This window comes from Protopterus annectens, chromosome 4.part0, assembly GCF_019279795.1.
Source record: "Protopterus annectens isolate FY-2018-M chromosome 4.part0, PAN1.0, whole genome shotgun sequence".
NCBI classification, from domain to species: Eukaryota; Metazoa; Chordata; order Ceratodontiformes; family Protopteridae; genus Protopterus; species Protopterus annectens.
The window spans coordinates 613301528-613324723 of record NC_056733.1 but is presented as its reverse complement, the minus strand read 5'-3'; the positions used below and the strand labels follow the sequence as shown (position 1 = coordinate 613324723).

General features: G+C 41.5%; 1 protein-coding gene across 1 annotated transcript in view; it reads right to left on the bottom strand.

Annotated features, from left to right (window-relative positions):
* Positions 1-23196, bottom strand: part of EIF2B1 (eukaryotic translation initiation factor 2B subunit alpha) — a 222402-nt gene that overhangs the window by 197933 nt on the left and 1273 nt on the right. The window lies entirely within an intron of this gene.

Here is a 23196-nt window from a genome sequence, read left to right as displayed (position 1 = left end):
GTTATGTGGCAGATCCTAGCGCCCGACAGGCTGCTCACAGTGACCCTCAACTTGTTCAGCCTGGTGAGCGGGACGTCAGTGTGCCTGACGATAGAGTCACCTATTACAAGTGTATCAGGTGTGTTGTTTAGTCTTAAGGGCTGTGACTGTTCGGCACACTGGCTTTGTGAGATAGGTGTTGCACGTGTTTTGTTTTGCGGTAGCGGTTGCTTGGGTGTCTGCTTTGGAGGTCTCTGCTGCTTAGGCAGATCTTTATTTAGAGCCTCCGAGTATGTTTTTGTGTGATTATGCGTTTGGTTTGCTGTCATGGTAGGTCTATGCGAGACTGGAATTGTAGGGAGTGTGGTTTCCTTCTCCTCCTGACTGGTTATGCCAGTACTGAGTTGAGAGAGCTTAGCCTCCAGTTTGGCTATATGGTTGCATCTCTCACATGTGTTGGAATTTGTTGGGAGGAGGAGGAGAGGGTTGTCTGTGTACATGAGGCAGTAAATCCCACCTCCACCTTAAACGGATCTGTCACTCCCACTGCAGTCCTCACCACTGTCACACTACCCTCGTACATATCCTGTACCACTCTTACATACTTCTCTGCCACTCCCGACTTCCTCATACAATACCATAACTCTTCTCTAGGCACCCTGTCATATGCTTTCTCCAAGTCTACAAAGACACAATGCAACTCCTTCTGACCTTCTCTGTATTTCTCCAATAACACTCGCAGAGCAAACATTGCATCTGTAGTGCTCTTTCCTGGCATGAAACCATACTGTTGATCACTAATCATCACCTCCCTTCTTAATCTAGCTTCTACTACTCTTTCCCATAACTTTAAGCTGATGTGATATACAAGATAAATAAAATATAAGAATATAAAATAAATGCAAAGCTTTGGAAAAATGTATATATTTGTTACAGTAAATAGGAGGAAAAGGGGGGGGGGGGGTCCAGTAGTGTGCACAGCAGAAGAATCAGTAGGAGTATCACAGAGAAGATTATAGGTTCATAGGTAGGTACTAGGCTATCTGCCCAAGGGCATTTATAAGCCTAGCCAGAGTGTGTTGGCTTTCGCCTTCCTTTTAGATTAGTTTCCTGGGCCTCTGTCCAGCAGGGCCACTGATGTAATCCCAGGTGTAAATTTACGATTTCCCATCCACTCGTCAAGATTTCTCTTGAGAGTCAGTGAGGAGCTTTGCCTAACATAGATTGGGATTCTATTCCAGAGCGAGGAAAGTCTCTGGGACAGAAATCTGTCCCTCCAGCACGTCCTATTAATTGTTGTGCTGAGGTTTAAATCCCTAGAGCAAGTGGCTCTAAGAGATTTGGTTTTCTTTAGGTGGAGCATGTCCATTAATTCAGGGTTAGACATAATAGACCTACACTGCTCACAGTCTGTTGATAAATGTAGAACTTGCAGTGGCTTTTACTGGTTTGTACGGGGTTCCGCTCTCCATGTTCTTGTATGCAGGCAGTTGCTTCAGGTTTTTTTTTTTTTGTTGGACCTTTGAATGCATTTAAGGGAACTGCTCACAGTCTGTGGATAAAAGTAGAGCTTGCAGTGTCTTTTACAGATTTGTATGGGGTTCCGCTCTCCGTGTTCTTGTATGCAGGCAGTTGCTTCAGGTTTTTTTTTTTGTTGGACTTTTGCATACGTTTAAGGAAACTGCTCAGAGTCTGTTGACAAGTAGAACTTGCAGTGGCTTTTACTGGTTTGTACAGGGTTCTGCTCTCCGTGTTCTTGTATGCAGGCAGTTGCTTCAGTTTTTTTTTTGTTTTTTTTGTTGGACCTTTGAATCTGTTTAAGGCAAGTTGTGCACACAATTGAGGGATGCCCGTGGGACAGACAGAAACGGAGTGTAGTCAGGCAGAGGTTTTTAGTATTTAAAAATTTAAAAAAAAAATGTTTTTTTAATTTTTGATGAGAAAAGTGCAACAATAAAAGAAGAGTTATAGATTTTTTCCTTTTGTCAGATTTTATAGAAAACCTGCAAAATGTACAGGAAGGCTGCAGAAGTGTTTCTGTTTCTCTCATTGCTTTTTGACAAGTAGTCTAATTTTTCCAAGACATGATGTCCTACCAAAAACACTGAAATAACAAAATTTAGCTAAGAAGAATTTAAAAATAAGTAAATAAGTAAATATCTGTTGATATCTTTTACCAGATTTGCTACTGTTCTTCTTGCAAGCTGGGTGCTGCTAGTGTACTCCAAAATAAACCTGAAGATATGTAAACCCATGGGAAAATTTAATTCTTATAGCAATAAGAAAGCTGTGAAAGATATCCAGCAGCACAGGTAGCTGGGACCACACACATCTCTTAGTAATTATGCAGAGAGCAGGAAATCTGATAAACAAATGGCAATACAATAAATTATGATCCAAGAGGCTTCCATAACTACTAAACAATTTCTGGTGTCACAGCATAAAGCCTTCAAACAGGAATTCTGGTCTCTTTAGAGTTTCACTGTCTGCCACAGTGATAACCTGCCAAGCAGTAAAACAATTAAAACTTAATAAGCTATGATAATGAATTGTGTTGAGGAAAAAATCTGAAGTTGAAGGGTGATGCAGAACCCTGTCTAGAGCTGCCACCTTTTCAAATGCCTAAAGTGGGACATTTTTTATAGAAACATGATATTTTGCAGAACACACCATACCCGTGGTGCAAAGGGCAGAACTTCATTTTTTTTGCCAACAAGAAAGTTTAAAATTGCAGCATTGAGTTACTTATGCTGTTTCATATAACATTTAGGTGTTTTAGAGAAAAAAAATAACTGTTTCTTGCAACTATTAAAAAAACTTAAGAGACATATTTATTGTCCTAAAATCTCAGAACAATTGCCATTTTTTTACAGGACACAACCACCTAAATTATGTCCTATGCAGAGATGGACAGGTGGTAACCTTATGCCTGTCCAAAACAAACTTGAATTCCTACTCAGAAGCTGAGCTCTCCTAATCTACTCTAAAGTCTTGCTACTGCAACTGGATGACCATCCCACAATCTGGAAAAACAGTACTGCTAGTGTGTAAAATGAGCAACAAGCTGAACACCTTCTTAATGATGCACAAAATTCATTAACGTGCTGATGTTCATCATACTGATCCCTGCTGCAGCAGCCTTAGCTATATGGGTTATATCCTGCCACAGATATAAACAGCCAGACATCTTCCAAAGCATTAGGGCACCTTTCATGTGCCCAAACTGTCAAGGAGCTTGAGCTAGGGTGACAAAAAGACAATTTTGGCTGTGAAGCCCTTCAGAGTTTTACTGCTGCTGAAGAGTAAGCTTGTCTGAGGCTTTTCATGATGGACTCTCCCCTAGTACTTTTCTTTGCTGGGGAGACAGGTTCCCTCTGGGGGGAAAACTTCCATTTTCTTAATTGTTTTAATGTTTTACTACTTTCCTGTTCAGGAAAGTTATTTTAAAGCTAGGAGTGTTGTGTTTCAATGGACCATCTTGAGACTATAACAGACTTTTAAACTGAGCACTGATTTTTTTTTCTACCAGTTTAAAAGTGGTGCAAAGTAGCTGAAAACATTTTTGTCAGTGGAGAAATTGTGTATATTTTTCTTGTGTGTTGCTGGCATAGTATTTTAAAGGACTTTTTTGTGAACTGCTACTGTTTACTGGCAAATGCTGCTTGTCTTCCTCAGGAAACAGGCACTCGTCTTTTATCCCGGATCTCTCTGGTGTAGCACCTACAGCCACTATGGACTAGGGGATAGCCACATCCACTGCAGCTGGTGGGGTCCCCTTAGTTGTCAAGAAAAAGCTACTCTTGTCAGTCCTAGGACAGGGAAAAGGGAAGGTTTCCCTGTTGTGTCAGAATGGTGTGCTCATCCCTGGGGAAGCAGATGCTACCATTAGTTTTGGACAGAAGTAGTTTAAAGGGTCTGGTTCAAGGTTTAATTCAGCCTATTGATCCTTCCTGAAAAGTAGTTTATAGTAAAAGAAAAATGGATTCTCTTTTCCTAAAAATATTTAAGATTCTGAGTCTGAACAGGAAGATTCAGGGATGGATGCAGTTTTTTTTCATCAGATTCAAACTTAGAGGGAGAGAGGTGTGTGTGTGTGTGTGTGTGTGTGTGTGTGTGTGTGTGTGTGTTCTTTGAGACTATTGCTACAATGTGCCAGTGTTTTCAACGGGAAAACATCAAGGTTTCTCAGTCCCTTAGAAAATACTATGTGTTGTTACAGAAGGATTTTCCAGAACCTACTCATTCCTCCTATACTGTCTGCTTTAGAGGATGCATGTGTTACTGCCTGCAGTTTTTTTGACAGTCAGCCAGCTGCCCCTAAGAAGATGGATAGGATTTATAAGGTTCCTCAGTCTTTTAAATTTGTATTCCCAAACCTGATCCAGCTATAGCTTTAGTTGATCCCACTACTGGTAACACTTGGTTGATTCCAATCCAAATTTTTTCTGAGAAGGATGGGAAAATGATTGATAGGTATGGGAAAAAGTATATACTTCTGAAATTTTGATTTTCAGAACCTTTAATTGTCAGGCTCATATGTTGAAGTTTGTTCTGACAAATTATAAGACATGTTTTATCTACAGTTTCTTCTTGTGAGGAAAAATCTGCTGCAAATAATTTAGTTTATTCTATTGTACAGGTCACAACTCATTGTTTACAGAGTGTGTGTATGCCTCTATTGATACATCCACTAGGGCTATGGCCACTGGTAGGGATTTGAGGAGGTTTGCATGGGTGCACTCAAAAATTTCCCACATGATTTTAAAAATGAGATTTTAATTCTCCCTTGAATAGAGATTTAGTATTTGCCTCCTCCTGCAGAGGTGATCCAAACATGTGATGAAGGGGCAAAATGTTCTTGAAAGAGGTTTTGCATAAGAAGCCTCCAAGAAAACCAGTGTCCCCTCCTTGGAATCTTAATTTTTGTTAGAGAAGCCAACACTCGCTCCATTTTAATCAACTAATCATGCTGGCTTGAGGTTCTTAACATTGAAAACAGTTTTACTACTAGCACTCTCCTCTGCAAGAAGAGTATCTAACTTGCAAGTGCTTATGATGAGTCAGCCCACACCCTCTCATTTTCCATAGAGACAGCGTTTCTTTAAGAACTAATCCTCTCCTCTGCAAGAAGAGTATCTAACTTGCAAGTGCTTATGATGAGTCAGCCCACACCCTCTCATTTTCCATAGAGACAGTGTTTCTTTAAGAACTAATCCTTCTTTTATGCTTCAAGTGGTATCAGATTTTACTTTAAACCAAGCTATCCATCTCACCATTTTCTTTCCTGGACCTAAAAATGAGGGAGAAAGGATACTCCATACATTGGATGCCCATGGACAACTCAGGTGCTACCTTAACAGAAGTAAATATTTCAGATCTTCAGATCAATGGTTCATTTCTTGTGAAGGTAAGTGGTGACAACCTGTGTTAAAACAGGCTATTTCCAAATGGTTGTTTAAGGCTATTATCTTTTATACTCACAATAACAAAACTACTCCATGCAAGGTTAAGGCTCACTCTACCAGGGTCTTGGCTTCATCTATGTTTTTTGGAAAATGTTGGATTCTAGAAGTATGCTAGAAGCTGCTACTTGGTCCTCTGTACATACTTTTACAAAGTACTATAAGCTCGAGTCCTTCTCTAGGTTCAGACCAAGCTTTGCTAGGACCATTCTTCAGGGGCTCCTGGACGCTTTTCCTTTCACTTCCAAAATGTAGTTAGCTCTGTAATCTACCCATACAGCCAAGGCTGCTGCAGCAGTGATCATTACGATGAACATAGTGCCACCGTGCAAGTTGACCTTACTATAACATTAAGCCCGAACACTCTAACCCAAAGATTCCTGGAGTTCATAAACTCAAATGCCATGGAACAACTAGTCACCATCCCCACAAGAGGTGAAAACATACTTGATCTCATCATCACGAACATGGGATCAAAATGTTCAACACCGGAAGTATACCCCTCACTGGTGAGATCAGATCATAAACTAATCTCGCTGGAGGTCCTCATCCCGCCCCCACCTGAAACAAAAAAGACCACAGTGAAAAACTTCTCAAAAGCCGATTTCACACTTCTAAAAACTAGTGTGGTCTCCTTTAAGGCCCCTGAGCCAGTGGTAAACATTACTCAAACCGCTGAATCACTTACAAATGCCTTCTACCAGCACCTACAGGACTGCATGGATCAGGCAATCCCAAACAAAACTAAGACTCTCTGTACCAAAGGCAAGCGTCCAGTCTGGTGGACCCCAGCCATAAACAAGCTCTACAACAAAAGGAGGAAGCTACTACAAGATAGAGCAAAATCCTTGAAAGGTAAGACACCTTTGATCATTATAAGTAAAAACTAAGAGCTCTCATAAAATCATCCAAGGCAAATTTTGAGAGAAAAATCGCCAAGGACTCTAAAGACAATCATAAGGCCTTCTTTAGCTATGTTAGAAACCTAGGAGGAAACTCCCAGATATGCTCAGAATTAGTTCAAAATGATGTGAAAATTACTGAACCTACACACATTGCTAACATACTGGCTGACAGGTTCAGTGCAAACTTCTCCCCTCCCCAAAAAGGAGAGATATCTATTCCAGAGGATTGTAGCCCCCAAACATCTCCAACGCCCAGGTGAGAACTGCCCTCACTAAGGCAAAAACACAGCATCCATGGGACCGGATGGTGTCCCGGCTGTGTGCTTCATGAACTCAACGAGGAATTAAACCCACAGTTAGGACAGCTGTTTAATCTTAGCCTCACCTCAGGATACGCACCCAAGGAGTGGCGACGGCGACTGTGGTCCCACTTCATAAGGGCGGTGCCTCCACAGACCCTGGAAATTACCGCCCCATTAGCTTGACAAGCCTTATCTGCAAAGCCATGGAGAGGATCATAATGGAACTCATAAATAAAGACATAGGGAACTTGCAGACTTTGGATCCAACCCAGTTTGGCTTTGTCAAAGGCAGATCCTGCCTCTTAAACTTGGTTGACTTTTTCGAGACAGTCACCAAGGCCATTGATGAGGAAAGGCAGTCCATACAGCCTACCTCGACCTGGCAAAGGCCTTGACACAATACCCCACTCAGGTATCATCGAAAAACTCATCAGCTTGAATGTAAACCCATACATCACAAGATGGGTTGCAAACTGGCTAAGCGACAGAACCCACAGGGTCAGAGTTGCTGGAGCCATGTCAGACTCAAAGCCTGTCACAAGTGGTGTCCCACAGGGCTCAGTCCTGGGTCCACTCTTGTTCGGCATCTACTTTTCTGAAGTACAAGCAAACACAGGAGGGTTATGGCTGACAAAGTTTGCAGATGACTGCAAACTGGGCCATAGTCGAAAACACATCTGACACAGATATCCTCCAGAAGGGCCTCACAGAAACGGATAACTGGTGCCAGAGCCATGGCCTGAAGTTAAACGCCAAAAATGCATAGTCATACCCTTCGGGAAAAACAAGGTTACCCCTAGCTACCATATAGGTGACAATCCACTGAGCACAGAAAAGTCATCAGGGATCTGGGGACCCAAGTTGACAGTAGTCTTCGTTTGACACTCATGTTGCTAAAGTAGTTAGGAAAACCTTCTATATCGCCCACCTGATCATGAAGGGATTCACATCTAGATCAAGGGAGGTCATCGTCCCCTGTACTCATCACTCATTAGACCTATGATTGAGTACAATGCCCGTTCGAATGTATCTGACCAGACACCTGATGCAGCTTGAAAGGCCCCAAAAGTTCCTCACCAAAAGGATAAAGGGTCTCAAAATATGTCTTATGCTGCCCGACTGAAAGAACTCCAGCTTTATTCAGTCTCATACCGCTTGCTCAGAGGTGACCTGTGCCTGACTTATAAGGCCATGTCAAACCCAGATTTGATGAATATGCTTCACCTCAAAAATCTAGATCCCTCAGAACCACAAGGGCGGAGACTTAAACCTTGACACGGTTATAAATAGAACGTGCTGGAGGGACAGATTCATCACCCAGAGACTCCCTATGCTGTGGAACAAAATCCCGGTACATGTGAGGCAGAGCACCTCGCTGGCCTTGTTCAAGAGGAATCTTGACCAATGGATGGGAGATCGCAGATATACCCCAGGGATTACTTCAGTGTCACTGCTTGACAGAGGCACAGAAAAATGATAGGCATAGTTTTTATTCAAACTAAAGGGGTGGCGAAAGCCACATAACTATGGGCTAGGCTTATAAATGCCCTTGGGCAGATAGCCTAGTATGAACCTATGAACCTATGCTCAAATGATCAAGGCTGCAGTAGCCACTCCCATCCTCCATCCCCCTTGTTTTTTGGTGTGTTTTTTATGCCAGGCTGTGGACATTTATTTTTTTGTTGTTCCTAGCCTTGTTCTTTCAAGGCTCAGCCTCCTTCTCTCTGCTGGCAGGAACACTTTGAAAGGCTTTGTGCCCAAACATGTCTTTTAGTCAGGCCAGCTCGAGCTGCTTGACAGTTTGGGTGCATGGAAGGTGCCCTGAAGCTTTGGAAGCCGGACAGTTGTTATATCCTTAGCAAGATATAAGCCACATAGCTTGGACTACTGCAGCATTGATCATTTGAACTTTTACTGTTAATTATGTATACAGCTGTAATTTCCTGATTGCTTACAGTGTAAGTGTTCTAAAAAGAATACTGACTAATTCTGAACTGAAACCGTGTTCTTCTTTAGTGCGTTGGTTTCTATTGATTGCAGCAGTAACACATTAATATGATTTGTGCCCTTTGCAAAGTTTTCTTTTTAATATTTATAGCATTGTGGGTTGTCAGTAGCTCATAGGAGACAATGCAATGAATGAACATACGTCCTGACTATGCTGTGTATTTGTAGCTCCTTTCTCACATCAGTTCACTTTTTCTGAATGAACAAAATACTTTTATGCAAACATGAATGATATCCCCCCACACACATGCACACAATTACTCTCACCCTTTCAAACAAACACTGATTTAGGTCCAACTAAAACTATCTGTGCTTCTTCCTGCAGTTGTCCATTCCTCCCTGCCAAGCAATCAGCACATTCTTAATATTTATGACTCTTAAGTTCAAGTTCTAAAATGCTCAAAATGCCCCTACCTGTTATGACCATTTTAAAGTTTTGTATTGCAGTTCTCAGAGGATGCGTGGAATGTTATGTTCACCTACTTTGCACAATGCTTGTGCAGTTGTTTCGGATGCACATTCATTATATACCATCTCTCATACTTGTCTTTCTTTTGATTTTTATTTCCATCCCGGTCCTCCACTCCCTTGTCCAATCTGAAATCAGACTCTGCTCCTGTGTGCTTTTTCACCTATCAAACCTTAAGCAAAATGACGTTTGAAATTAAGATGTTTTTATTTTTCTCAAACCCATGGAGCCACTTTCCACAATTCATACCTTTAGAACAACAAAAAGAAAAGGCAACGTCTGTTCTCCTGAAACAAATACATTTACCTTTGTAATCTGTGAAGTAGCATGCATATGCAAATAAAATGAGTGACAAATTCAGAATTTCAGATTTGTAATGCTCTACTATGTAGTCAGCATTTGATGCAACCTACTGAAATACATTTATTTACTTTTTTATTCTTGAGTCACATTTTTAAGCCTTGCTGGATCATGACCGCTGGTAGCATGTATCCACTAATTAGCCATTAAGTTCACGTAAGGAAGGCCCTGGGTGGCAAGAAGTGCAGCACCCTAAGATAGTCATTACATGTATGCATTCCCGAAGACAGGCCAGGCATGCAGCCTTCTGAATCGTGAGGTTCACAGGTTACAGCAGCCTTAGGCCTCTGTCTCAAGCAAACCTTGCTAAAAGTGATTCCCACAGCCGTTCTATAGTGAGGAAGCTAATTGTAGACTCCTCAATCCCTCCACCCCCGTGACTGATCCTCTAGCCATTTAGGCCTGAATTTGGTCTCTGGGAACTAGAAATGCAGTTGGATGTCCTGCCTCTGTACCTTCCCATTACATTTATATAGGAATTACAGAAGGATAAAACCAGCCATTCTGTCCTGGCTGTATAGAAGTCACTCGTGCACAACACTAAACAGCAGTTATGGCTACAGATGATTGGTATGTATGATTGTGTCAGATGTTAGCAGCCTGGGATAGGACAGTCAAAACTATCTCAGCACATGTGGCTGCCTTCAAGGCCATCTGCCTCAAAGACAGCAGGGATGTTAGCAGCCTGGGATAGGACAGTCTAAACTACCTCAGCATATGTGGCTGCCTTCAAGGCCATCTGCAGCAGGGATTACTTTAGGATATTAGTCGTAACAGATGTCCACAGCCCACAACATAACAAATAGAACTCTCTCAAAATATGAAGTTAAGTTAATTGATACAATCCCCTCCCTACTAAATATAACATCACTTCAGAAAAAATATTGTCACACTTATGGCTAAAGGATGACCCCTGACCTGACAATGTGGATCCTACAAAATGCATATTAAGCTCCTGCTCTCATTCTACTGATAAGTCATTAATAGGAAAAAGCTCTCTCATGGTAGCCCCACTTCTGCAAATTCTTGTTTTTTATTTTCATTCATAAACATGGCAGGAGGGCTGATACAAAAATGAAAACCACTTTAACCATTTATTGTGGCAAGGGTAAGAAACAGTGAAAGCCATACAGGAAAGACAGAGAGAGATGTAATTATCTTGTACCAACTCAAGAAGCCAAACAATGCAAGTGCTAAATACACATTTTCATGCAATATTTCTAAAGTCCTTAAACTTTACTGTTTTACATTACTGACTTTAATTTGGACAGAAATGTAGCGTAAAAAGGTGACCTGTAATCACAGAGGAAGCAGTATTTTCTACATCATCACTGTACTGGTTTAGGTTTACAGTTCACAAGATAGAAGGCTGACCTGAAAGGGGGACAGAAGTGGGAGATTGAGCTGGCCTGGCCAACTCTACTTAACTGTATTGGGGAATGGTATATGCTTTATCTCATCTCATCTTAGGACTTTCCTCTCTATGGGGCAAAAACTAGTTTCAGAGGTAGATATAAAGTCTAGAGTTAACAACTACTAAAAGCAAGGTCCTGCACTGAAAAACAGCAGCATGTCCATGAACAGAACAGTTTGTGGTGCTATGCACTGGTACTTAGCAGCCTAGTATATGTACATTGCAGACTGTACAAGTCCTTGACCAGACAAGGCAGCTAAACTATATACTATAGGGATAAAAAGGATGGTAATGAATATGATGGCCTAGAAGGCAAACTGTCTTTGTCTGGCAGTTAGCACAGATGCTTCCTCTGGCTTAGGGATTAATTGCTTTCAGCCTCCATTTGCCTACTGTGCAACACTGAGCAAGTCACTTTATAGTGCTCCCTGTCAAGAATCTAAAAAAAGGTAGGTGGGTGGGTGTGTGCGTGTCTGTGTGGATTAATGCTATATCCTGGCCAAAAATTTGACCACATTTATTTATTTATTCCCTTTTGTTTACTGGAATGGTCAAACTAGGCACTCGAGCCCATTTTCAGTAGAGGACCAGGGAGAAAAGATCCATTAAAGTTACAAAAATTGCAAAAAGTTAGAGAAAAAAGAATTTCAGTTTCTTAATAGCAGAAACGGGTTTTGGGCAGCCGCGGTGGTGCAGCGTTTAGCGTTGCTGCCTCACAGCAAGAGGTTCTCCGGTTCGATCCTCAGCTGGGGTGCCTTCTTTGTGGAGTCTGCATGTCCTCCCTGTGGTCATGTGGGTTTCTTTTGGGTGCTCCGGTTTCCTCTCACATCCCAAAGACATGCTGTAGGTGAACTGGACACTCTAAATTGTCCCTAGGCATGAGAGCATGTGAGTGTGTGCCTTCTGTGGAAGGCTGGGTGCCGGGCTGGCAACTTGACACCGTAAAACTCCACCGCCAATCATGAGCGGACAGGTGATCCGCTGCGACGACCCCTTACCGGGAAAAAGCTGAATGAAGAAGAAGAATAGCAGAAATAGGGTTTTATAATCATGCAATGCATAATGCAATCAAGATAGTAGTCAACATAATTTGATTTCTGTAGGAGTGTTATACAATAACAAGTTGCATTACATACACAGCAAAATACACATTTCAAAAAAACAAAATCAACTATTAAATGCTGAAATGAGAGATTTGGATCAGAGTATTTCTAAGTTTTTGCACCTCGGACATGTTAAGTCAGATATGGATAGTCTCCTCATGAATATTCATAGAGGAGCCCTTATCACAGTAGAATGTAAAAAGAAAAAAACTAGTGATAGATAAAGAGCATATAGTGAAGGCTCCGCCTTCCCCCTTCCAGTCTCTCATTCAAAGAATTGTATGCTGTGGGCTATTATGGCGTCTTCCATTCAACAGCTACTTCTGAAGTTTTAAGTAGTTCTGATCAATTTTTTAACTCTGGTGATTTTTTTGTTTGTTTGTTTGTTTTTACTACAAAAACCTCCAAGGAGATCAGAAAAGATTGCACTCAACAAAATCCAGGCCCTCATTTAATGGAAGTAATTCAAAGACAGCAACATACTCCTTTTGCGAGAGGCAGTCGTTACAACAAAGGAAGGGGGAGGCAGTGGAGACGCACCAAGTAATTTCTGTTGAAAGAACTGTATTTATGGACAATTGTACTTGTTTGGCAGACAATATATACACAATTTTACTTGGAGAAATTGGATTCAAATTGGTTTACTTAATGGCTTTCATTCATTCCTAGTGCACGAGCCAGTATTACACATATGCTTGTGATTTTAAAACTTTTTTGTAGAAAATTGAACTTGCAATATATTTTTACAGATTTAGTTATATAAGACCATCAAATTTTAAGAAACTGAGCACTTTTAATCCACCTCTTCAGTCTACCAGTGTCTTTTCATGATCAATGTGAAAAGGATATTATTAATGTCATTAACAACAAGCCTTACCATAGATATTTTAATTTAACCATGCAAAAAAGGGATGCTTTAAATGAATTTGGAAAAAGATCTTATTTAAGGTTTATGAAAGCTGACAAAGGTTGTGGGCTTGTTGTTATGTATCACACAAATTATATTACAGAAATGTTGAAATGTTAAATAATGTTACTGAGTACATAAAGGTCAATTTATCAGAAATTTATAGTAAACATAGGTACATTTACAGTGTTTTGCTTGATCTGTTAGCAAATAAGTATATTACATAGGATTGCCTTCAGTTTATGAATGATGAAGCTCCTAGACTAGCCACATTGTCTGCGATATCTAAATTACACAGTCAAGTGTTCCCTTTACCTTTCGGGCATATTGTTGCAGCTTCGGGGAGTGTTACCAAGTGGATATCCATACTTTTGGACCATATTTTAAATCCATTAGTTCAAAAGTTAGATAGTTATGTCAACAACTCTTGGAATTTTTTGAACTCGCTAAGAACTTTTAAAGGTGGAAATGTCTCATCTTATTTTATTAACTCTGGATGTCAAATCCTTATTCACTAGCAATGATAAAGGATTAGAACTTTTATGGTTATTTTTAACTAAATATAGAAATATTTATAGTTACATGATTAATACATGTGGTTTGTGGATGGAAGTTATGCTGGAGAACAACTTCTTTTACTTTAATGATGACTATTACCAGTAATTAAAAGGTGTAGCAATGGGTGCTACTGTAGCACCATCCCATGGCATTTGGTCATGGGATGGTGGGAATGCCAAATATTAAGTAAGTTTATATTTTTTAAGCAGCATGTATATATATTTTTTTTTTATAAAAGATTTACTGATGATTTTTTTTTATTACTGATGCACCCCCTGAAGATATTAAGAAATTTGTTATGGATTTAAATAGTAGCACAGATTTTTTTTTATTTTAGGCCATATAGGTTCTAGTGTATCATATCTGGATGTTCACGTTAGTTGGGATTCTGATAAAAATATGTTTTCTAGTCAGATTTATGGAAAACCATGTTTTTTTTAAATAGTTATTTATATAGCACTAGTGCACATCCGAAAATTATGAAAAATAATATTCCTAGATGTCAAATGATTAAACTCTCCAGACTGACTGCAGATGATCAAATCTTTTTACATGTGGTTGAGGAGCTAACAGATTTATTTTCTGATAGGGGTTATAAATTAGTTAATTTGCAGCACATGGCTGAAGGGATTGTGTCTAAAAGAAATGTTTTTTCTTCCCATTTTTAAGTGCAGGTATGCACAATAAGTCGCTTGTTGATGATAAGAAGAAATTACGTATTTACCATAACGTTCCATGTTAGTAGCCCTTCTCACCCTTCATTCTTTACATATGGGATCGGAGCCGATCCTCAACTCCGACTCGGCCTATTTACAAGCTGTAAGACTTCTGGTTGGCTTGTGGCTAGGTAGGTATCCCATGGTGCACCAGTACAATCCCCAGATCTGGTTTCCTGCTGACTAGAAGAAATAATAACAGTCCACAGAAGAAGCCAATACCAAAAGGTCTCCATAAATAAAGAAATTAGTATTTTTCTGTTTCCTGGTACTTCCAGGATGGGGGCAGGAGGGCGGGTTTAAAAGAATGAAGGGTGAGATGGACTACTAACATGAAACGTAATGGTAAGTACATAACTCCTTTATGTTAAGTAGTCCTATCTCACCTTCATTCTTTACATATGGGACAGCGTCCCTAGCACCTGATCCTTGGGTGTCTCAAGGAAAAATACTCCTAGTACCGTGGAACCAAAAGATGCTCTACCCCTGGAGGTTAAATCCAATTTGTAATGAGTAATAAAAGTGTGAGGGGTAGCCCACATAGCAGCTGCACAAATATTGTCAAATGGAACCTTGGCTTGAAAGGCTGCAGAGGTAGATTGAGATCTGGCAGAATGATCCTTGATTTTAAAGGGTAAAGGTTTATCCTTGGAACTGTAAACATAAGCTATACAGCTAGAAATCCAGTTAGAGAGTGTCACTTTGGAAACTGGTAAACCCAACCTGGATTCGGAGAATGAAGTGAATAATTGATCCAATTTACTAATGTCTTTAGTCCGGTGCAAATAAAAACGTAGTTGTCTATGGACATCCAGTTGGTGAAACCTGTACTCAGCTGCACTGGAGTGATTAGGAAAGAAAACCAGAAGTTCTATGGATTGATTCAAAGTGGTATGGGAACAAACCTTAGAGACCAAGGAAGGGTTAGTACAAAGGGACACCCTGTCTTTATGAAAAATCAGATAAGGTGGTTTAATAGACAAGGCTTGCAATTCTGATACCCATCTGGCAGAAATGACAGCCACCAAAAACAGCGTCTTCCATGACAAGAACTTCAAACAGCATGAATGAGAAGGTTCAAAGAGCGGAGATGTTAATTTTGATAACACAGAGTTTAAATCCCATGAGGCCACAGGCTCTTGAACCGGAGGTCTTAGCAAAGTGGCACCTTTGAGGAAGGTTTTGCACAATTTATGAGACATCAAGTTAGAATCTGGAAAACCCAAATGAAAATTTGAAATTGCTGCCAATTGGACGCTGATAGTGGCAGCCGCAGATCCTTGGTGAAACAGTTCAGAAAGAAATTCCAAAACCACTGGAATGGAGGCAGTGAAGGGGGTCAACTTCCATTTTCTCTGTCCAAAGAGAGAATCTTTTCCATTTACTGGAATAAAGTTTCCTAGTGGAAGGTTTATGAGAAGACGTAAGGATATGAGTCATGGAAGGCGAGAAGTCGTGAAGCCTGACTAGGGATGGAACTGGAGCAGCCACGCTGTTAAATTGAGAGTTTGTAAAGAGGGGTGAAGCGAACCTGACATGTGAGTCAACAGGTCTGGAACTGGGTCCAGAATCCAAGGATCGTCCAGGAGAAAGAGGCCCGAGGAAGGGGAACCAAAACTGACGAGGCCAGCAAGGAGCAATAAGGATCAATTTGCTTCCCAGACGTTTCGCTTTCTGAATCACCTTGGGAATGAGAGGAAAGGGAGGAAAAGCATACAGGAGACCCAGGGGCCAACAGTGAAGAAGTGCGTCTCTGGGTGACTCCCCCAGAGGGGGGATGAGGGAAAAGTAGCTGCCGCACTTGGCATTGATTGGGCTGGCAAAGAGATCGCAGCAAGGCTGTCCCCACTTGTGGAAAATCTGATCTGCTGTTTCCTGTTTCAGAGACCACTCATGAGGCATCAGGATCGCCCGGCTGAGCTTGTCTGCTATCACTCTGGTCGTCCCTGGAATGTGTGTTGCCACCAGAAAGCGCTGGGAAGATATCGCCCATTCCCAAACTCGCACGGCCTCTCGACAGAGTGGGTAAGATCTGGTTCCATCCTGTTTGTTGATATACCATACTACCGACATATTGTCTGATTGTATTGCAATAGTCCCCAGGGGAAGAAGGTCGTGAAGTGCTTGCAACTCCAGGAGCACTGTGCTCATCTCTAGAACGTTGATATGCAGGTGGGCCTCGTGGTCTTGCCATATGCCTTGGACAGTCCTGCCTAGATAGTGCCCCCCCCCCCACTCTATCTGTGAGGCATCCATGGTCACAATGACAACAGATTGGCGAGGAACAATTGAAGCACCTGTGGTCAGTTGATTGGGTAATGTCCACCAAAGGAGGTCCTTCTTGCAAGATTCGGTCAGTAGAATGTGATGGGATAATGGAAGGTGCTGGGAGGACCATTGGGACGACAGTAGCCGCTGAAGAATTCTCATGTGTAACCTGGCTAGTGGCACTAATAGTATGGTGGAAGCCATGATCCCAAGGAGCTGCAAAATAATCTTGGCTTTGACCAGGCGCAAGGGGAGAAGAAACTAATTTGAAGCACCAGATTTTGTGCCCTTTCGGCAGGAAGACGAACCACCAAGTTTACTGTGTCTACCTCTGCGCCTATAAAAAAATCACAGATTGAGGGGGCAATAAGGCAGATTTTTCCCAATTTAGGGCACAAAGCTGAATAGTATTGTCTCTGCTCTAAAGGAGTAGATGCCTGGTGGGGGCAGTCAGGAGCCAGTCGTCCAAATATGGAAACACCTGGAATCCTCAAAGTCTCAGGTGAGCCATCACTACTGCCATACATCTAGTGAAAACCATAGGGGGCTGTGGTGAGACCAAAGGGCAGAGCACGGAACTGGAAGTGACTGGCCCCCAGCTGGAAGCGTAGATGACTCCTTGATGCCCTGTCCATTTTTATGTGGTAGTAAGCATCTTGGAGATCTATAGAGCACATCCAATTGTCTTTCCCTAACAACGGAAGTATAGACTGCAGTGTTACCATTCGGAACTTGTCCTTTTTACTGATTCGTTCATCTGCTGAGGTCCAGAATGGGCCTCCAGTCCCCTGTATGTTTTAGCACTAAAAAGAATCTGGAGTAAGTTCCGGATCCTATTTGGTCTGCTGGGACGATTTGGATGACCCTTATTGACAGCAACTTGTTGACCTCCACAGTTGCCTGATCCCTGTGATTAGGTGGAACATCTGGTATCTTCTTGGGAACAAAAGGTGCCCTGTGATTAGGTGGAACATCTGGTATCTTCTTGGGAACAAAAGGTGGAAGAGAAAAGGGTATTACATAACCTCTGGTAATAATTCTTTGTACCCACTTGCCTTGAGTGCTCCTTAGCCAGGCTTCTGGATATAAAGAAATGCGACCCCAGAGAAGCATAGTCGGCCCCACATCAGGAATGCTAGTAAGGCCGGCCCCAAAAGGAACCACGACCTGCCTGGTTTTGCGGACTGTCCCTGCCTCTAGGGCAATGCCTACCATTTCCTCCTCCTCTGTCTCAGGAGTCACCCTGTGCCTCCTGGAAAAACCTCTGGGACTTCTTGAACCACATTTTACCACCCTTCCGACCCTTAGGGTATGGTCTAGAGGGAACAGTAAAATGTACTCCTATGGCAGAGAGTGTTTTTCCTTCTTGCTCCCACCTGGTGAGAGTGTCCTTTACCTTGTATCCAAACAATGAGGAACCGTCAAATGGGGTGATGGTAAAGGTAGACAAACGGTTCCGCAAAGTTACACAAACGCATCCAGGAATGACGCCTCAGGGCAATTCCTGAACCCGCTGCTCTACTCGCTCCATCAGCCGCATACAAAATAAGCTGCATGGAGGAGTTAACGACAAAGGTCAAGGTGGACAACTGGGCAGAAAAATTGTCAGGGAATCCTTCAGTTAATGTACCTTGTAGAAAATCTCCTAACTATTTAAGGAGATCTCTCTGGAGCCTCATAAAGTGAATAAGGTAATTCAGCGATCTAAGAGTAAATGCCGCTGAAAAAAAGATACGCTTCCCGTATCTGTCCATCGTTCAAGACTCCTTATTCGGCAGATAAACAGAAGTCGTCTCAGCTAGCTCCTTGTTAGTGGCTGCCACCACCATGGCATCTACAGGCACACCTTTAGATAAAAAGTCTTTTTCTGGAAGGGAAGAAAGGAACTTGTTCAGTCTCCTGGGGACTGGCTCCACGGCATCAGAAGTATTCCACACCTTTCGACTAACTAAATCCATCAGTTCGTCGAAAGGTGGAGACACCCAAGAGGCAGAAGGTTGAGACCCGAAAGCCTTCGGGTACACCGACTCCTCATCAGAAGGGATGACAGTGGGCCAGCCGCACCTCTGTTTAAGGATCTCCAGGATGTCTACGAAGGAGACACCATCAGAGGAAGACTTGGGGGACCCTTCCGACTCCTCGAGGTCAGTGAAAGATGCCACAGACTCATCCTGGGAGTCGACATGCTTCCTCTTACAAGTCCTCTTTCGTGGGGGCTCCTCAGAAGGACATTCCAGGGAGGTCTTGAAAGAGTGAGGGCCACCGGACGGTGGCTCCTGAGGCTGGGGGTCTCTGCTGCCGCTGGAGGGAGTAGGAGCTGAGACAGAAGTAGGTGCTATGGGAGAGTGCTGGTACCTCTGGTAGGAGCTGACGGTCGGGACAGCACACTCCTCATCTCGAAAGCCGACCTTTACGGCTCAGAAGAGACAGAGGATGCCGTCAGCACCAGAGCCATTGGTTCAGAGATAGACACAGGGTCCAAACTCACCTTAGCCAACACGCCGATAGGAAGACTCGGAACCGAAGAAGTTCAGTTCCAAGCATCCCTGTCTGGGCCGACCGGACAGCTTCGACCCTGGGACACTATGGACGGCACTGAAAGTGTCGGAACAAAACTCGGCTCTAAAACAGCCACAATGGCAGCTGGAGCCGAAGGTTCCACCGGTGGTACCAAGCACTCCAGCTCAGAAAGACCAACACGGCTTGGAGGAGGAATGAACACAAGAGGGTTGAATGGGCTCAACTGGCACCGGAGCCAACTGGGTCGGAGCCAGCAACAATTTAGGCAAAGCAGACGACTTCAAAAGTCTCAGCACTACCCTCTCCACATCTTCTTCTGATAAACTCCTGGAAGACCTGGATGACATAGTAGGAAATCGAGATCTCGAAGGTACAGGAGACTTCACTAACAAGGAGACCGGTAGAGGGTCCATAGACCGGCTCCGAGAAGTAGTCTCAAGAGTCTCAGCGGTCGGCTCTGAAAAACTTGGAACCGACCCTGCAACAACAATGACCTCTCAGTTGGCTCCAAGGTCTGTGGAGCCGATGAGACAGTTTTCGCAACTTTAAGAAGTGGCTCCGAGACACCAGCCGGTGCTGGGGAGGGCCTCTTGGCAGATTTGACTTTCCTTTGGTAGATTTAGAGGATGATGAGGAACTAAACAAATCTTCCTCGTAGGAAGGTTTAAGAAGACCTTTTAGAATTAACTTGTTCTTCCTTTCCTGCAACACCCTAGGACTAAATGCATGACAAAATAAACAGGTCTCCTGCAAATAGATGGCCCCTAAACAGTAAGCGCAGTTACCGTGACCATCAGTTAAGGACATCTTTGGGAGCACTTAACACATTTCTTGAAGCCGGATGGCTTATGCTCCTTACTCTCTTTAGACATTCTGAAATTTAGTATAACACACACAGACAGAAAAGGAAGAGGAGGAGGACTACGCCCTCTAATTTAAACAGGACTAGCCCTGCAGAAAGGAAAAGATACCATGAGGACTAGGTCCTCTAATTTAAACGGGACTAGCCCGGGCAAGAAGGGATAGGGCCTTCTAACTTAAACAGACCCAACAGTTATAAAGGTAAGAATATCACACTCAACTGAACAGTAGAGAACGAGAATAACACAAATTCAGCTTTGTTAAGCACAAAACAGAACGTAGTTCTGTTAACAATATTAGCAAAACGATACTAACAACAAGCTAATAAATTCTAAATAGCAAGCAGAAAACCGCCAAATTCTATTAAACACACAGAACACTAGTGCGCAAAAGGCACTTACTGTAATCCAATAGAAAAACCCAGTACATGGGATAACAAGAAAGAAAGTAACAGCAAAAGGCCAAAAATTGCACCAAATGGCGCAAATAGAAGATAACCTGTTTAATAACAATTATGCTAACTGAATACTACAAAAAGTAAAGATTTTAACTATATTGAACTATTCTAAACTAAACAGTCAAGAAACTTTGATAAAAGTGAAAAATATGCAAACACTTAGCCAGAGCCAAAGAGAAGCACAACCGAACTCGTCAACGTGGCAAACGAGATCTGGGGATTGTACTGATGCACCATGGGATACCTACCTAGCTATGAGCCAACCAGAAGGCTTCCAGCTTGTAAATAGGCAGAGTCTGAGCCGAGGATTGGCTCCGATCCCATATGTAAAGAATGAAGGTGAGATAGGACTACTTAACATTGATAGTTATGAGAATAGTTTTATTTTGCAAATGACAGTGGATTATTTTTGTATTAAAAAAAGTATTTCAGATAATTGGAAAAATCTTTATGGGTAACCCTGAGTTACATTATAGTGTAGGTTCTGCTCCAAGATTTGTTTATAGAAAATCTAAGTCTATTAAACAGTTTTTGGAAAACGAGAATACTAGTATACCAACTTTACAGACTGTTAGTGTTAAGGTATTCTTGGTGAATTCACTATAGTACATTAAGGAAGGCTAAGGCCTGAAATACAGAGTCAGACATGTATGTATTCAGTTTCAGAGAAATACTGTTTTTATTAGAAAGGAAAGATAAGCAAGAAATGTGCAAAAAATTCAGAAATACAAAATGTTCCTTTCTCAAAAGAAAGATACAATCTTGCTGGCTACAGAATGTTCTTTTCTCATGGGAAAGATGTGCATAGCAATGGAATGCTAGATAAAGAGGCACATACACAAGACCAGGCTTGGTAACCAAGGCTAAGGAGGCGTGTAAAGCATAGGGTTTTGATATTATTAAAATATACTTCAGGTACAGTTAGTGAAGTCAGTTAGTTAGGTCACCCTGATATACCGAAAAGATTAAATATCCAGCATTTCAGAAAGGAAATTTACAATACACACACTCAAGCCTGAGTACAGAAGACAGGTTAAGACGGTTTCAGTTTATATTATTCAGGAGAATCAGAATATGCATTCAGAAACTTTGGATATATTTAACAGAACTGTTATTAATAACAAGCATTCCAGCATTTCTACAGACTGTTATTGTTCATCAGCACCGTTAATGAAGACAGTATTCGGATACTGTGAACATCTAATAAAGTCTTATTAACTGAACTACGGTGTTTGGAGAAATTCATTCTGAAAAGTATGAAAGACTGGCACCTGTTTAGCACAAATTTGGGTACTTAACAGATAAATACTTTCATTCCAGTCTCATTTCGGTTGTTTTCAGTTAATTCCAGTGTACTGGGAAATCCTGGGCGGCGCAGTGGTGCAGTGGTTAACGTGGTCACCTCACAGCAACAGGTTCTCCGGTTCGATTCTCGGCTGGGGTGCCTTCTGTGTGGAGTTTGCATGTTCTCCCTGCGTTCGCGTGGGTTTCCTCCGGGTACTCCGGTTTCCTCCCACATTGTAAAGACATGCTTCTGGAGCATTTCTCCCCGGGCCTCTGCTGAAAACAGGATCTGTGGAACCTAGTCGGACTTTCCCGGTCAACAAATGTAAAATAAAAATAAAATAAATAAATAAATAAAATACTGCAGTCTCATTAATTCTTTCACATACTGATAGAAGTTAAGGGATGTTCAAATGTGTTTTTTGCAGTGCATGCGGTTTTATTTTGGAAGGCCCTGACGTCCATTTAATTCATTTAAATAAATCTATTAAAATGAAGTGCTATGAGCTTAGTTTATACTGCAATCTGTTCACATTGTGAAGCATTTTATGTAAGTATGACAATATACACATTTTCTAAAAGAATAAAAGAACATTTATATGCAGTTAAAAACAAAGAAAATGAATAATGCTTTGTCTAAACATAGTCAAGTTTATAGTTCCTTTAAGAATTTTTATTTTGCTGTGTTTGAACGTGCACCTTTAAATTTTAGGGGAGTTTGTTATAAAAATTATTATCTTGATAGGAAAGAAACTTCATGACAATTGCGGCTGCAGGCTGATAAGCCCCCTTGGGTTAAATGACAGTATCAATATTAAATGTTTTTTAAATTATGGCAGTTTTATGTCGTTGTCCTTTGAAACTGTTTAATATAATTAAGTAATTATGTATTCTATTGGTTGCTTGTGATATAAATGATGAAAGAGTAAATGTAACTTTATTCTGTCAAATTCCTGTGATGGACGAAAGTTATTAATGAATTAATGTTTTTTCTCTAGTGACGTCTTCCTGGTGATTTTAACCCACCTTGGGCATTTGTGGTTTTTAATATACAAATTTCATTTGCACACATACCTTTCAACTGTACAGATTTTCGAAGAATGTCCAGATTTTTGCCTCATATTTTTGATTTTCTACCAAATCACTGGCAAATTATTGAGGATTGAAGTCAGAAAATAATGACAGACCTTTGAGTTTCAGACTTCATAGTCTTCAGAAAATTCATACTAATGCAAAATCTGTTGTTCTATCAACTTTCTACTTTTGTAAGAACAATATTTAAAAACTGTTCTATTTTTGCCCTTTGAATCCCATTGTATATGGCTTCGTCCACATTTCTCGGTCTTAAATGTTGAGAACTATGTTTACACTGGAGTGATGAAAAGCATTGTATACTTATAAATGTTGGTTCATACTAGGCTATCTGCCCTAGAGCATTTATAAGCCTAGCCAGAGTGTGTTTGGCTTTCGCCACCCATTTTAAATTAATTTTGCTATGCCCTTTTTCGAGGTTAGTATACTGTGCCTCTAACAGTGACACAGAAGTGTGGAGGATTTATTCATATTCGTCACGGTGGTGGTGCTAGGGTAGCTGTCGCCTCCCAGTAAGACGTTGTCCTGTTCG